The following is a 17,404-nucleotide window of genomic DNA, read 5'->3' on the forward strand; positions in this document are numbered from 1 at the left end:
TTTCTCTTGGGTGATTATTTTGTCTTATTTTTCTTGTTACTTGTTTCGATGCCTGCCTACAGCGGGTTTCAATCTGTTTTGTACACGTGGCTGTGTTACAGCTGAAGGTATCTGCCATGCCATTGTGATAGAATGTTTATTTGTGTGTTTCTTTTCTTAGTTTGTTTCTGGTGTTTTTTCGCGCTGTGTAGCTCATGAATATTCACAATTCGTCCCGCCGTATAGTAATACTCCTACGTAGAAATACCCAGCAAATGTTTTGCAGGAAAGACCACAGAATTCTGCCCTAAGTACACCTGCGTGCTGTGTTAAAGTTTCTAGTACCAAGTTAGGATGCTATGTATTGCACATAGCAACATATATAGTAACCCTTAACAAACTTCACGAATTATGCTGTGCGCAGCTTTATGCAAAAACCTGAACTCTTTCAGAACGTGTAGAATGCAAGGCGGAGAACACACTCGCGTGGCTTTAAATAACACATAACCCGAATGGCATAACAATAGAGCGAAAGTAAAAGTTAAAGCTGCATGGATAAGGAAACAAGATAGTCGCGGAAGGAAAAAAAAGTACGCCCATCTTCCCGCGAGGGAACCCTGGTGTGATGCGATGCATCGGGGGGTTCAATTGGCGTTTCCTTTGGGTTGATTCTCTAAATCGGGTAAAACGTGTAGTTAACGAGTAGGATGCATTCCATCACATGCAGGTGTTCTCACACGCGGGAATAAGGGCGTAATTTTCATTCTTTTACTGAGAGAGAGACTGGTTGCCGTTCTTTGACCGAGAGCGAGCGCTGACTGACCCGCCGCAGCGTGCTACCTGCTTTATATTCACAGCGCCTGATGGAGAGGAGACTGCAGAGGAGAGGCCCGCATGCGCTCAGTTGCGCACCGGAGCAGACGCGAGCGGAGCGAAGTGCACGCGCAGCTGTTGTTGTTATGCTAATGCGACGTAGTGAGAGCGTTGCGCACAGCTGTTGGAGAGAAGAGTGGAGGAGAGTCGCGCATGCGCAGGTGGCGTGCGGACGGCACCGACACCGATGCAGGAGAGACATGCCTCAGAGCAAGAGGTGCGTCGCATCTAAAAATTGGCACCAATCCACTCGGTGAATGTGGATGGAAAGCAAAGCTGTAAGCATCACCCACAACGGTTACCCATGCGACATCACATAAATTCACTCACGTCACTCTACAAATCATGAAACCAGAGAGAAGTGAAATGTACCTAACCACACACCCTGTATAACTTCAAACAGATATTCTTCCTGGTGTTAAATTATTGCATGAGGCATGAACGGTGGTTGGTTGAGTTGTATTGGTGTAGCACATGAGTGGAAACTTTTATTATAAAATAAAAGCTCAAACGTGGTGTCAGACAATCTCACTTGTCCGTCTCTGCCGTCGCGGACGGAGGCGATGAGATCGGTGGCAGAGACGGTAGAGGAGCTGGAGGATTAAGACGAGGAAGAGGAGCAAGAGAAGGAGGAAACACTTCTTTTCCGATTTCTGAACGGCCCAGGGGAGTAGTTCCTTCTTCACTGTATCCCATTATCAGTCCGCGCCGCCGGTGCCCTGTCCACCTGCTGAGGCTGGGTCGGTAGAGAAGGGCTCGACAGCAGCATCTCCCACTGCTCTTGTTAGGTAGTTGACAGAAGGAGAGGAGGGTGCTTAGGGCTTAAGTAGCACACCCCGATTATGTGGCAGAGTGTTCCTACTTATGAGCAAAATTTGACATGCAGCGACGCAGCAATTCGGGTGCATTACGTGAACACGCGTGCGGTGTGGGAAGGAGCCGGATTGTATGAGCCGTAGTGCAGTTTGTTGTTCTATGGAAAGGTCAGGGTAAGGCGCAGGTAGAGTCTGCCTCAGAAGGCGATAATTCTGGTTTATGTCCCTGAACGAGACAAGCGGGTGAGTGTCCTCGTGCAGCTAGCTCCATAGCACCGGGGGGTGAAAGTGCAGGCTTGGCGGGCGTATTCGTTGCCCTCCATGGAAGCCTGAGCAGGTGTCCAGATGAGCTAAATGGAACCATTTGGGGAGTGGCTTTTTAGCACACTCAGTGAAGAACGGGACACTAAACCCGACAGGTAGTTCCGGTAGGCTTGTAGGGAATTGAGGACTACTTTACGAACCCCTGGTTGATTGAGAGCCAAGGCCCCTTCTACTGCGGTGATGTCTTGGGTCTTGAGTGAGGCACAAGCAAGGAGGTTGGTTATAGAGGTAGCCACGATGATAGCGTACTGCTGCCCTCTATGTTTGGAGGCGTCTGTGTAGATAACTGCATGATCCCCACCGAGGGTGGTGTTGAGCGTTTGAGCCCCTCGTCGTCTGAGGGGTTCATATTTCTAAGCAATGGGAGCATATTTATTTCTTGTGGCCAAAAGCCCAGATGTACATCAAGCGGTGTGATATTCTTTGCTGCCCAGCCAGTCTAGTGAAAGATTCTGCAACCCGCCGCAGTTCTGCTCATTCGGAGCTTCTGGATAGAAAGATGACCCTCACTCAGCTTTTTAGAGCCCCGTACTAAGCAGCCTGTCTGGGCGCACTCATGGGAAGCCCAATGCCTTGCTCAACCGCCTTTCTAATCATTATATAAAGCATCTATATGTCCTCCTTGCCGAGAAGAAGACAAGGGGTTGACGTAAGTGATTCTAGAGAGGTCGAAAGCTAATCGTAAAGTGTCGCATTCTTTGAGGCCTCGCTTCTTGGTGGCAACTCGCCGGATCATGTGTATGATTTATTGATGTTGTGTTTGACTCACTGCAAGGATACGTTTCTCTTGGTGTTGGCCTGAAGACTTAGGCCCAGGATTTTAATGCTGGGGCTTGGAGTGATGGCCTGGCCATCAAGGAGTATTTGAATGTGTTTCTTGAGGTATCGTCTGGCGTGAGGATGGAAGACAAGGAACTGATATTTTTTTACGCGAAAACTGGAAGCCACGGGCCTATTGGCGTACTAGAAGTGAGATTCTATGGGTTAGTGTGAGCTCCGTTTAATCGCTATTGCGTAGCATTTAGCGAGAATGCAGGGGTTAAACCCATAGATGTGCTTGGTCAGTGCACCACTTGTCTTCCCCGTCTCCGTGTGGGCTCGTAGCTAAATCGCTAAGACTACGGGCTCTTGCTTTGTTACTCTGCTAGTTCCTCGTTTGATTCTTGGTGGTAGAGTGAGATCTTTTCTTTCCTTCCGGGAGTTTTCTGATGACACCAACGGTCGTGAAAGAACCCTTGGTGTTGTAAAAAGCTGTGCTTTAAACACATCATGCAACCCTTTGTCTAGTGACGACGATGGCTTAAGGCCAAGCTTTCTCGTGATGAATTCCTCGTTTGGCGGATCAGGCGTTGTGCGTACGGGCCACTTTCGAGGCATGCAACCATTTTCTGGAATAACCGCAGCCACTCGAAAATGCCTTAAGCCGAATCGTGCGCCTGAGGTATCGGTTCAAGGCATAAATGAGCACCTGCCATTTGGCGCACTGGGGCACTTCGAGTGGCTGGGGTCTCCAGGTAATATCCTTCAAAATGTCCGGTTAGGTCTAACGAACTAAAAGACATTCTGCGACGTTAGGCCTAACTTACTCCATGTAACAGTCATGGCATGCAGGGCAACATCCTTCACATCGCATGTCATCCTTCCAATCGTATGGCGAGGTGTGGGCAACGGCTGTCGACCTACGCCTTAGAGTAACCTATATTTATATACGCCGCTCCGTCAAATGCCTGCTTCACATCCTTCTTCTTTTGCGCATCAACCTTTAGCAGAGGGTCCCAACGTCGCCCAGGATTGCTGGGAGTAGCTTTATTTTTCAAGTCGTCACTCACAATCATCACCATTGCCAGAAAAAGTTAGCTTTCGTGCACTTCATTTTTGCGTACAAATATCATCTGTGAAATGCTGAAACCTTCGCTTTAAACAAGAGACTGAATGTAGCAGTTTGCAAAAACAAGGCACCCAGAGTTAAGTACTATAAATGGGACAAGTGAGAAACGGCAGCAGATTTTTGTATCTGCGTTCAACTAGTGTCCGTAAATAGATGCTGTTATTGAATCGCCACCCTTTTCTCCTATGGTTATCTGCCGCTAGGATAGTCATAGTCCAGTTTTGATGACGGGAAATTTGTTTTCGTATGGCGGCTGCCATACCTTTTTGGGGCGTTTGCGCCTGCAACGCGAACGGTTAAGTCACTGGTTCTTCGCACTATCCAAACTTGTGCCCCAATCCCGTGCACCTATATAATGATATATTTTAATTATATTTTTGCGTGGTTGCAGGACAGAAGACATAAACCATGGGGGGTGCTGAAGCGATCTATTTACAAAAGAGCTGCACCCTATTTAAAAGCCGGCCATCACAGCTCGAGGGGCTCCCGCACCAACCGTATTCATCTTCATCGGTATTTCATGAACATGGCCCTCCACTGCGTTGTCAACATCCTCTTTTTCTCGTTTCCCTTCTCATGGCGAAGGCGAGCGTCCCGGTTGAGGTCACATTCAGTGAACCAGTATGGTGAACATGAAATTTCTATTAACAGTTCGAAGTGCTTCCCACCACTGATGATGACGTACGAATGATGAAGATGGGCCCAGATAGAGATTGCCCGCCAACGCCACGAAGGAACCTATAAATCGTTGAAATCAGGCCGGAGAACGTCGTTGGATTCTGGTCGGGTCGCGATTACTCCGGTTGGCTAATTTCTGCGGATCATGTGTAGCGGACACCTGGATGGGTAATGGACTGGTCAATGGCTCACCGGGGCCGCGGCGGGCCCACTGGATCGTTGAGCTTCGAGGTGGTCGCTTCAAGAACCGAAACGGGAAGAAGATGGAGGGTCAGGATGAGATGTTCCCGCTGAACAAAAGGCTGAGAGCAATGCGTCGCCACATTGAGGTTAGCCAGGAACTGGAATCATCACCATCGAAAATAGCAATGCGGTAACCGGGCGAAGGTTTGAGACGGAAGAAAATTAGGAGCAGGAGGAAGAAGCTAACGCTGGACAGAAAGCTCCACGAATCCACTTCCTGGGCCTGTGATCGGGACGGCCAGGTGTCCTTTGACCGTCACACGACACCCGGACACCACGTCGCCAGCAACGCTGGGCTGTGGCGGTATTTTCATCGTCACCGACCTCCATGGTCGTCGTTGTCCTGCTCCCCTTATCCTGCCACCGCCCTTCAACAAGTGGCCTCTTAGGGCCCGCTGCCTGTGAGACACTCGTCTCGCTCAACGCCTGAAGGCCTCGACGTCGTTTGCCAAGTCACAACCACCGGTTGCATGCTGTGAGAGACTTGCCTTATTTATATTTCCTTTGAGACTAATTGTGATGTGAAAGTTCGGAAAAAAAGAAAAAGAACAAAAACCGATCTCGAAGCCAAGCCAAACCATGATTCCCATTCATCATAGTATGGTTTGTCGGATGACGCAAAGCCGATGGTCTGTCATGGTCGGCTTTCACTCAGGGCGTCTTTGTCTTAAAATGTTCCTTGAGTTGTACACGAAAGCGCCAGTCATCGGCTAATTTGGCGCTCGGAAAACGACGTATAGACGTATCGCAAAAAGACACTCAAGTGAAGTTATCGCTCATTTATTAAAGTGAAAGCTTTCTTGTTTGGACCGATGGGGTCCTATCAAAAATCAAACTTAGTCGACCGCATGCAAGAAGAAATCGATTTGGTAGAATTCAAATTTGGCGCCCTTCGAAGACCGCCTCATAGTCTCTACAATGGCAGAAAGAGGGCGCCAGGAGTCCGCTAGAAGTAGCAGTTCCTGTAAAAACATCCCCCTCGCGAGGGGCACGATCAAATGCAGAGCATTTCGCACGACGTTAAGTAGTTTGCGTTACGTTAATGTTGTTGCACTTGTGGCAACTGCTGACGAGAAAGCGCTCGTCAGCAGTAATTTGAATGAGTCAACGATATAAGGCGCGTTGGTAGCGTCCGATTCCGTGTCGGCTTTGTGGCGTAGTGGGAAGCGCACCGTGTACATTGCGTTCTGCCCGCAGGGTCGAGGGATCGAAACCGGGCGCCGGATAGTATTTTCTTTTTGTATAGAAGGGAGGGGTGCGGTGCGGACTACGGACGCCAACGCGGGTGACATCGTGAGTTACTGAAATGCTCTGCATTTAAAAGTATCTTTGTTCAACTACAGACTCAGGGTTCATCTAAAATGATCTGTGTTGGCCCAACATTGCGGGAGACCCTGGCTGGAATTAAAACCAGCTCTAAATTGACCATGTTTGTTTGTTTGTTTATTGATGTTTTGACAATATGCGATCGTCATGATGCTGAGTTGAAAGGTCACTGTAGGCGGCCAGTACCTCGTAGCGCAACTAACAGGAACAGAAGCCATTATTTATCCCTAACTAAATACAACTGTACATACACCATTTTGATTTGATTTGATTTGATTTTTATTTCTTGGCAAAAACAAAGGAGAACCTGATATTAAACGCGAACGTGGCCTGACAGAGGCCTCAGCCACCCGATTTACAGCATACATAACAACATGTCTGTTCACAAATTTAAGCATCATAGCACAATCGTAATAGAGAAATAGCACAAAGAAAAGACATTACTACATTTCTTATGTATTATACAAATCATAGGTATGAAATTCACAAAGGGATCACAATGTACACGTAAACGCAGTATTTCGTACGCATGAACTTTCATCAGTTACACTACTATGTCACAATTACGTATTGATATATGTTTGTTTGTAATTTTTTTTTAATTTCTACCTTTAGGGGAACATGTAGACATAAACTTCGAACCCTTAATTATATATCAGTATTGCGAGAATTTTGCTTAAGTAACATTTCTTTGACCTGTTTTTTAAACGTTAGTTCACTGGCGTCGAAGTTTAATTTTTCTCCTAATTTATTTATTATATCAGTTGACTGGTACAGAAAAGATTGCTCACCATAATTCGTTCTTACTTTTCGAGTGTGCCGTATTGTATGCCTGAGATGGCAGCCAGAAAATTTATGGTTAACCTAATTGTGGGTCTTTTGCTTATAAATGGTATGCAGAACCTTCATGTAATAGATTTGGTCAGCTCGAAGCATTGAATATTCAGTAAATAAAGGACTTGTCCTCAAATCTGCGCAATAGCCACGATAATCTAAATATATGCGCAAAATCCTTTTTTGCAATACAATGAGCCTGTTATATTTAGCTTTAGTTGTGGTCCCCCACACAAAACTCCCGTAGCATAGTTTCGAATAAATGAGAGCATTGTTTAAGTTTTGTTTCAACCATAGTGGTATGAAATGGCCGATTTTATAGATAAGACCTATACTTTTAGAGAGTTCGGAGGACAGGTGAGCAACATGCGTATTCCACGAAAGTTGTCCTTGAAACCAAACACCTAAGAACTTCTGTTCTGTCACTCGGTTTAACGTGGTTCAGTTGAATATAATGGGAATTTCTTTATCGACATTTTTATTGTACGGCATAAATATCATGTAAGTTGTCTTTGTAGCGTTAAATGGCAATTTATCATCTAATACCCATATGATAATTGTTCCAAGTAAACATTTACCATTTAGTGAAGTTTAATTATATTATCAGATGTGAAGAAAACGTAATGTCATCCGCATACATTACAAGTTCTTGCGGACCTTCTATATTTATGATGTCATTTACATAAACTATAAATAGTAACGGGCCTAACTTGGAGCCTTGCGGGACACCTTGCTTCAGCGCTAATATGTCTGATGCAGTGTAGTTTAGTTGAAGAAACTGATTTGTTTTAGTCAAATAGCTTTTTAAAAGGTTAGCTGCAATGCCACGTATTCTATACCTCTCCAATTTATTTAGCAAAATAATATGATCTATCGAATCAAATGCTTTTTTAAAGTCTAAAAACAGTCCAATTATGAACTGCCTGTTTTGAATGTTTCAATTATTTTATCTTTAATGTACAGTTGTGCTTGCTCTGTGGATTTAGATTTTTGGAAACCAAATTGATACTTGGAAATTACGTTGTGTTTAAGAAATGAAGTCGATAGTCTATTATGGATTACTCCCTCAAATACCTTGGAACAAACTTTCAGGACAGATATTGGTCTGTAATTTGATACAATATCTTGTACTCTCCCTTTATAGATCGGCGTCACTCTAGCAACTTTAAGTTCCTCAGGAAAAACACCGGTGGACAGACATAGATTAATAATGTACGCTAAATCGTCACTTAGTTCTTGCGCCACTCCCTTAATAAGACAGCGTGATAAACCATAGTATTACCTACTACAAAGACATAACACCTAATGAAAAAACATCGAGGACACTTTCAGCGTGATAAACGAAAATATTACCTACTACAAAGACATATTACAAAGTTATAATTGGGCGAGTTCAAGTGCATTCATAATGGTAAGCGCAGACGGCAGCGTTTGTGTCGTCGTTACTCTTCTTGTGCGGTTCTCGTATGCGCTGACCATTATGAAGTCATAATACTTCTTACAAAGACATTTAGTTACTTCGGTTATGGGAGCTTATCAAAAAAATTTGGTGTTATTACAAGCCTTCATTGAATGGTGTTTCACGCTTTTAGAATTCGGCCATTTAGTTTGACGCATTACCGCCGTTGCTTAAACAGGGTCTTGGAAATGATGCGGAATTTCCGACCTATTGAGGGCCTGAGATTTTGCATCAAAATAACCTTTTTTATCCTATACTGCTTAGACGCTTTTTACCTGATGAGACTTCGCGCTTTGTATTGCAAGCAGAATAAAATGTTAGCAGTTTCTCTGTACACCGCACGTCAAAAGAACGTATTACTACCCACCTGCATAGGTTATGCATGACAACGCCTGCACAGTAAAACTACGAAGAAGCTAAAAGTTGTATGTTCTTGCCCAATTATATTCGCTTTTAATGAGCATGCTTTGGGTGTTAGCAGGAATATTATAATTTCTGAGAACTCCTCAATACCGACTACATTTAGGAATTTCAAAAATATTCAAATGTAATACACTTATTCAGATTGCGTAACTATATAAACGAAATATTTTCTTACTGCTGAACAAATATAGTAATACATACGAACTTTTTGTCAAAGAATGACCTAAATTGTCAGCAGCCTGTATTGTCCGATTTATATGCTTCTTCACACCTATATCGGTCCACTTGTTATAAGTTTAGATTTTCCGTGGATTGGGCTGCCCGCATGCTGATATGTCTTTCAAAAGAAATGGAAAACCAAAACATTGTTTGGATTCAGTTATGAATTATGGTCAGGCTTCCTAAAACACGGCATTTGCTCGGCCGGTGCTACTGAGGTGTTCATGGGTATCATTTTGACTGCCGCCACGCTAGTCATCTTGTGGCTTGAGAATCCAATCGTTCCTTTGGAGCGCGCCTCCTACCGCGGCCAATGGGAAAATTTTTCCTATTACGCTTAACCTTTTATTTCAAATACACTCAAATCTTGCAATTTTGAGATTGAAATATCGCTAATTTTGTCAGTAGCATGATGTTATAACTTTGATTATATGTTATAAAATTGCAGTCGAACAATTCCAAATCAGCTGTCTGATTTTCTGAAGAACTGCAATGTGGCATTCTGAAGTGTCTGTTGGGGCAAATAGCCGCGCAACAACTTAAAAATTACCTGTGTCGGGTTGACAGTCATTACGTTCATGACAACTCCGTTTTGCAATGGAGTGTGGAAAATGTTCTTGTGAACAACAGCAGGAACTTGAATAAGTTATCTTATTCATACAGTAACAGTGGAAACACGTTTACCGGTCTTGTAAATACTGCCAACCACCCAAAAGAATAATCCCTTGATATGCGATAAACAGTGCAAGGTTACTCACGTGCGTATCCTAAGCCTACAGTCTGTCCGGAACTACACTCATCATCAGCCTGGGTGATGAGGAGCGCCCAGCTTTTGTCAGGGAGAATAAACAGGCCTTAACGTGTATTGTATTAAGGGAGAGGGGTTAACCCTTTCATGCCCAAAACTTTATATTTTCTTAAGAGTACGCGACGTTTTTATGTTCTAAAAAGTCTTCCGCTTCACAAATATCAAGTCAGTTAAAAAATTGGTTCATTACGACAGAAACTAGGACCAACTGGGCCCTGGGACACAGTGGGCACTGGCTGCCCATATATCAATTTAACAAGAGAGAAACTTAGATCACCATAATTGATGGTTAACCTGAAGACAATCACGTAAATTTTGTATTGATATCATTTCTAATAACAAGTAAGTTGCGCAATTTTGTTTACCCGTCACTAACCCACTAGTGCCCCCCGACCTCTATGCCAGTTGACACGGGTAAACAATATTTTTTTTCTCACAAAAGTACGTTCTGCCTTCTCTTCACTTTTCAAAGGTCCGGGCTCCATTGTTCGTCACTAAACAACAATGTCCAAAAAACCACAAAGCGTTACACAAAAAAATATTGAGTTGTTGCTCCTGAGCAACACTGGATATCAAACGGTTAAGTGGGCGTCGTTTCAAATACGCCCGCCGCAGGGCTTTGTTTCAACACTCCTCTGCTGTGCGGCGAAGCCTCCACTACGTGTGCCTTTCAAGTAGGGTCCCTTCTTCGGTGACTCACGCTTTCAGCCGACAATTCAAGCTGCGACGTGTCTGGGTCTCTGCCGCGATCTATCCGCGCGATCAGCCTTCGATGGCGTGCCGACGCAACGCGTAGAGACCTGCCCCAAGGACACAGAAGCCTCGCGTCCCCTGCAGAGACCTCCTCTGTCCGCTCTCTCGGACTCAGCGTGCGCCGCTACTGCCGACTGCTCACGAACTCTTGAAAGAGTGTTGTGGGTGTCTGTGCCGTCCGTGTCGGGTGCACAATCTAGAGGGAACGCTTGTTTCGACCGTTAGCGCTTTCGCTATTATTACGACCACCCCCAAGCGCTATAGTTCATTCCTGTTTGAGCAATGAATCAATGCTGTCACTCTGCCCGAGTCCTGTACTGTAACCTCGCCCGCCGGAGCATTGTTCTTTGGCTTCGGCTCATCTCTCGCTATGAAGTAAACAAGGTACATTTTAAATGCAGAGCATTTCAGTAACTCACGATGTCTCCCGCGTTGACGTCCGTAGTCCGCCCCCCTCCCTACTATATAAAAAAAAATACTATCCGGCACCCGGTTTCGATCCCTCGACCCTGCGGGCGGAACGCAATGTACATGGTTCTCTACCCACCGCGCCACAAAGCCGACACAGAATGGGACGCTACGAACGCGCCTTATATCGTCGACTCATTCAAATTACTGCTGAGGAGCGCTCTCTCGTCAGCAGTTGCCACAAGTGCAACAACAATAACGAAACGCAAACTACTTAATGTCGTGCGCCCCCGGAAATGCTCGGCACACTACAAGGTAGGAGAAGATATCGGTCTTTTTTTGGCCAACTTCGAGCGTACGTGCGAGAGGGCCCAGTTTAGCCGTGACTCATGGCCGCAAAAGCTTCTTACGCTTTTGCAAGCTGAGGCATCCGACATGATGGCCCGCTTGCCAAAGGAGCAGGCGGAGGACTACGAGAAAATCAAATCGAGCATCCTGCGTAAGCACAGGCGGTCGGCAAAGGCATTTTGGCAGAAACTGCGTAAAGTCGTGAAAGCTAAGGGCTAATCGTACTCGGAGTTCACCTACAAGCTGAGGAATAACATGGAAGAGCGGCTCAAATAAGCAAAGGCTTTCAGAAAGCACGACAAGGTAGTTGAGTGCATTGGTGTTGAGCAGTTTTACCGCCGTATACAAGAAAACCTCCGAATCTGTGTGCAAGTTTGGCCAGGGGTAAATACGATGGATCATGCAGCTTAGCTAGCCGACGATTTCGTCGCACGACGAGGTGCGCAGGGGCAGAAAGACGGCGTAAAAGACTTCAGGTAGAGGCCTTCAGTCAGGGCCGAAGGCAGAGTTCCCCATGAAGACGGTGGAACTAGCAAAGTCGTTTTCGTGGATAGCGAAACTGGCCATGAAAACGAAAAGAGAGCAGACGCTGAGGAGCAGCGCAGAAAAAAAGCTTCTGAAGCGCGCAGACAGGCTTGGTATTACAACTGCACCTAGACGGCGCATTTCGCTGCGAGTTGCAAGAAGGAAAAACTGGTCTTTCACGTGCTAGACCAGAGTGAGGATAGCAGCAGTTTCTGGAGCCGTACGTACGTGAGCTAGTGGTCAACGGTAAACCGTGCTGAGTTCTTCGGAACTCCGCGGCGATGGTACACATGCTCCACCCTTCGTACATTGAACCGGATCAGCTGATGGCACAGAGTGTTTGGGTGAAGCAGGCCGGAGCATCACGAAACGTCCGCCTTCCGATTGCTAAGGTCAGCATCGGAGCTCCGTTTGGTAAACTTGTCACGCAGGTGGCAGTATCCCCACAACTTCTTCCGGAATACAGGTACCTATTCTCAAACAGGTCGGATCAGCTTTTACGCGAAAGGGGTACTATTTCGAGAAACTGCCATGGAAAGAATCAGTCGGGCTCGCTGCAAAGGACTCAACTAACGATAGTGTCGCCACTTCTGAGAGGAATTTCGAGACAGACAAATAGAGAGGACGGGGTACTTCCAGAGGCTGACGACAGAGGGCAGCGTAAGTACACTGTGTGTAAGGCCCCTACTGTGAGCGGAAATATGTCAGCGTCGTCGTGTTCACAGTGCTCAGGTTCACTAAGGGCCTTGAAAACGGCTACCGACCAGAACGCGCGCAGTTCGCTGGCTAACGACGTTCCGCGGGAAAGCCTAAGCCGTAAAGTTAGCGAAATGAGGCAACACGAGTCCGTTGAAACGAAAGGTGTTTCTCTGAACACGAGTTCAGAACCGAGCTACGCTGTGGCAGAGCCGGTAGTCGAGACACTGAACGATTTTCCAGGTGCAGCTAAGCTTAAAGACGCCTCCGCAACGGAGCGAGTCGCTAGCGTTCCCCCTGATACTCAGATACTCACTGTTAGGCAACGGCCAGCCGAGCACGGAGCCATTCCGGTGTCGCCTGGGGTTGAGCCGTCGTCTGAGCCTGGGCCGCCCGTACCTAGATTGGCCTTGACAGCCTGAAACGAGAGCGAAAACACCCTTCGGTGTTCGCTCATCGACAGTTTCGCAAACAAATGCGCAAGAGGTCTCATGCGCGCCTGCCGAGTGGCAGCTCCGCGCGCACGCTTTGCGCCGGGTCTCAGCGGACCTCGGAGAGGCCGAGAAAGAAAGCGCACGTCTTGAACGAGCGGTGGAAAGTAGGGCAGCGTCGTCCGCCCGCTCGGGACACGTCTCGGAAGGCCGATGTCCTCTCGACCGGTCGCAGTCGCTTTCAGAGAGCGGATGCACCTAAGGTGTGATTCAAAAGGGGGAAAGCTCAGGGCAATGACGAGAGCTCAAATCGCAGCTCTCAGTGCGAGAAGTGGCTTGTAGACACCTGATTTTTTTATTGTATTGTTTTTTCTGGAGCAGGTTTCGCCCTTTACGATTACATTTTTTTGTGTGGGACATTTCCAATCTCGCGAAATGTCACCTTTCGCGTTTGTTTGCTTGGGTAAAGTACTGCTGGACTAAAATATAACTAGTGCAGTTATTTATTACCGTATTTTATCGCAACTAAAAGCCTGGTAGAGCTTCAGTGTGGATTTGTCTTCGCACTTGCCGACGATGGCGTTGTGTCTTCCTTTGTTGTTCGGTTGCCTGCCCGACCAAGTCAGAGACGTTCTTGGCGTGCCATTATTCATCCAGTGAGCGGCCCCGGTGAAGCTCCAGCGCGGTGTCGTACAGCCCAGGCCGGGAGTCGATCATCTGGCGAGCACTTCTCTCCGAAACATCCCTCCGGACAACGGTTGACACCCTTATCCATGGGGATCTCGGACCCCCGGTGGAGAAGCTGTTACGAATGAGCCCGCCGCTGGGCTTTGTTTCAACACTCCTCGGCTGTGCGGCGAAGCCTCCACTACGTGCGTTTTTCAAGTAGCCTCCCTTTTTCGGTGACTCACACTTGCAGCCGACAATTCAAGCTGCGACGTGTCTGGGTCTCTGCCGCGATCTATCGGCGCGATCAACCTTCGATGGCGTGCCGACGCAACGCGTAGAGACCTGCCCCAAGGACGCCGAAGCCTCGCGTCCGCTGCAGAGGCCTCCTCTGTCCGCTCTCTTGGACTCAGCGTGCGCCGCTACTGCCGACTGCTCACGAACTCTGGAAAGAGTGTTGTGTGTGTCTGTTCCGTTCGTGTCGGTTGCACAATCTAGAGGGAACGCTTGTTTCGGCCGTTAGCGCTTTGGCTATTATTACGACCACCCCCAAGCGCAATAGTGCATTCCTGTTTGAGCAGTGAATCAATGTTGTCACTCTGCTCGAGTCCTGTACTGTAACCTCGCCCGTTGGAGCATTGTTCTTTGGCTTCGGCTCATCTCTCGCTATGAAATAAACAATTTACGTTTTGCCTACGGCTTCTGGACTTCCTCACGGCTGCAACATTGGCTGGCCGCTCGCTTCAAACTACGCTAAAAGATGCATGTTGGAGGCGACGAAGCTCGGCTCGGGGACGCCTTCCCGTACCCAACAAGGTGAAGAGAAAATACAGGTTCGTTAAGTTTGATAACAATATACCTTCCTTAGCCTACTCACTCCCAATTGCGCAACAAAAGACAATATTTAACAGCGAAAACTGAACAAAAACTAAACAATATATTTATATTGTGTGCTGCAGTGTCGAGTCATTGGCAGTAATGGCGTTTCTTGGGAAAGAATAACAACATCGTTACGACTTTGTTAACGCTAGCATTTCAGTAACATGATAAAAGTGAAATAAAGGCCACACCACAAATGACCAATCAAGGTCCTGATTGTGGTTGGGTGATCAGCCGTCAATCGACGAAACAAATACCTCCTGCGTCACAAATATATTGTCGCGTAGTTGCTGGTGCGTCCTGTCTGTGTTTTTGTTATGCCCATTGTTTGTTACAAGCGTGCTATAATAAATGAGTCACTTTTATCTGGATAGAGCAGTTTTTAAACAAACGGGCAGTTGGCTTCATTATCTTTCAAAGATACATGCACCAATTCGTGCTCATACTACTTCTTTATTTTCAGGTGTTGCAAACTCGTCTGCTTCTTTGCGGACAGGACAAAGGCTCAAACCTACTCAACTCAGTGCGCAAGTGTTATGGATACATCATCGTTCCCACAGACAGGTACAGAAACGCTGGCATAAAGTTTTTCGCCCGCAAAGGGGATTAAATTTCTACATGTGACGTCCCCTGAAACATGGATACACGACCTGAATTGTCTCTACTATTTGAATAATACGTTTCAACGCCTGGGTGAAGCATGCAATCATTCGTGTCGCTTTTTCGAACATCTCCATTTTCGAGTTGTTTTTTTTTTTAAATCACAGTGATGCTTGAAAGTTTCAGGAAAATGCGGGTAAAGAACTTTGTGCAGAAATGCAGTTCTATTACCAGATAAGAAGACACGTTTTTTACAGCAATCGGGGCTGATCCTGCGATTGGAATAATAAAAGCATTTTCTCGAGACAGCTTACGGCCAGTATTGTCGTTGCTTATACTTGCTCGTACGAGAGTATGGTGGCGTACGTTTGTAACGTTAGTCACGGCGATGGGATTGCATGGTGGTAGTGAGAAAAAAAGCAGCAATGAGTGCCCTTCGTCGCTACTTGCGTTATTTTTAGGTGAGAAGCCTTGACGATAATCTTTGGTGTAAAGTATGCAGATAAGCAGAAACTGGCTAGGCCGAAGAAATGATGTATCACAGCATAAGCAATACGAAGATGTTCAAAACATTTAAAGTTCCGTGGGCGAAGCGTTTTATAGCAAAATTGTACGCTTAGTGAGTCTTCCTAATTTCTAGAACAACACAGAGGACAGCGCGAAAACATACACCGTTCGTTATTCAGCTAGTCCATCACGCATTGTTTTCTTTGCTTTAGCAGCAACTTTCTTTTTAAAAGACGTTCCTAGTAGCCACAGAAAACAACTCTTGCTTTTATTTATGTTGTAAGCTCAGTGCCGCAACGACAACCAACCACACTTTTAAGTGATGTAGCACCCTTGTAACACCATTGTCTTTGGGTGTTACTTACCTCATGGATGAAGTGATAACATTGATGAAGCGATTCATTTTTCTGGAAGTGGGTACGCTGCGTGAGAGGTAAATCACTCGTAGTTACTCAATCGTTTTTTTTCAATACATATAAATTGAAAAGGCATATATTCAGCTAAGATGGGCGTAAGCACTCATTTGAGCAATCTGAAGATTAACACGTATGTCTTCGAGCGTTCGAGGAGTTCTGGTGGGTCATTCAAAATGAAGATTGTCCAAGGCATTTTTGCCCCCTGTACTGCAGGGAAGATGTTTTGGAAAAAGTACCTCGTATACATGAGATCTCTCTGATCGCAGGAACGTATGAGACTCAATGTGTTGTACAGCCGGTAAAACGCTTGTCTATAACAGCGATTTCAACTTCAACCAGCTACATCCAAAAACTGCCGAAACATACTCGTTGCAAACATGTCGGAGGCAAAAGCGAAGGGCTAAGACTTCAGAATTCCGCAGTAGTTTTATTCAAATCCCGCTCCGGCGGGGCAGGGTAGGGCTGAGAGTACGAACGCTGTGTTATAGACAAGCCTTTTACCGGCTGTACGTCGACCCGACACTTTACTTCAGCCGCTGAAAGATGGCGGTTTGCTACGTAGAGCCCATGCTCCGAATAATAAACCCCGATTTCACCTGCAGAATGCGAGACGCAGTCAACATAAATTTACTTACAGCAACAAGAAAATATCTGGAATTTGAAAACACATTTTAGCGAGTGTGAAGCGAGTGGTGTATTTATTTTGATCACCTTAGGGCGGAATCAAGTCTCTCACTTGTAATCATTGTGATACTTGAATCACTAAAGGACCGTAAAGGTGGGCGATAGGTTCATTACAATCAAATGGACTTCACCTTTGTTCTGTTGGAATTTCAGTAGTTTTTCCACATTAACTGGCCGATTCTCGCGCAGTGTATATGGCTTTTGCGGATGCCAGTTCACAAACCATATCCCATAGGGATATGGTTTGGGAGTGAAGAGATTCTTCTTCAGCAAGACAAAGAACCGCAGATCATGTAAGTGTTTTCTGTCGTCAACTTTTTGATTACTAGGGTTAAAAAATGGCAATAGGCACAGATGTGTGGAGCTGCTGAGGGCGACGACGATACGTGTTTCAAGTAAGGCCCTGCGTGTTTTTAACTCCTTATGTGCGCATGTATAATGCCAGATTTTGCCCTGAGTAACTTCAAAAGATCGCTAGAAAATATGCTTGCTTCACTGCCCCAAAAATAGGCGGGCTAAAACATTATTCAAAATTTTATTGTTATCTCTCTTCTTTTTTCAATCTTTTAATATTGCATTAGGTGGGATGTGAAATTATACATCTTTCTGAAAACAACTCACT

Source organism: Haemaphysalis longicornis, unplaced genomic scaffold (genome assembly GCF_048455015.1).
Source record: "Haemaphysalis longicornis isolate Haplotype H1 unplaced genomic scaffold, Haemaphysalis longicornis Haplotype H1 scaffold_6, whole genome shotgun sequence".
Lineage (NCBI taxonomy): Eukaryota > Metazoa > Arthropoda > Arachnida > Ixodida > Ixodidae > Haemaphysalis > Haemaphysalis longicornis.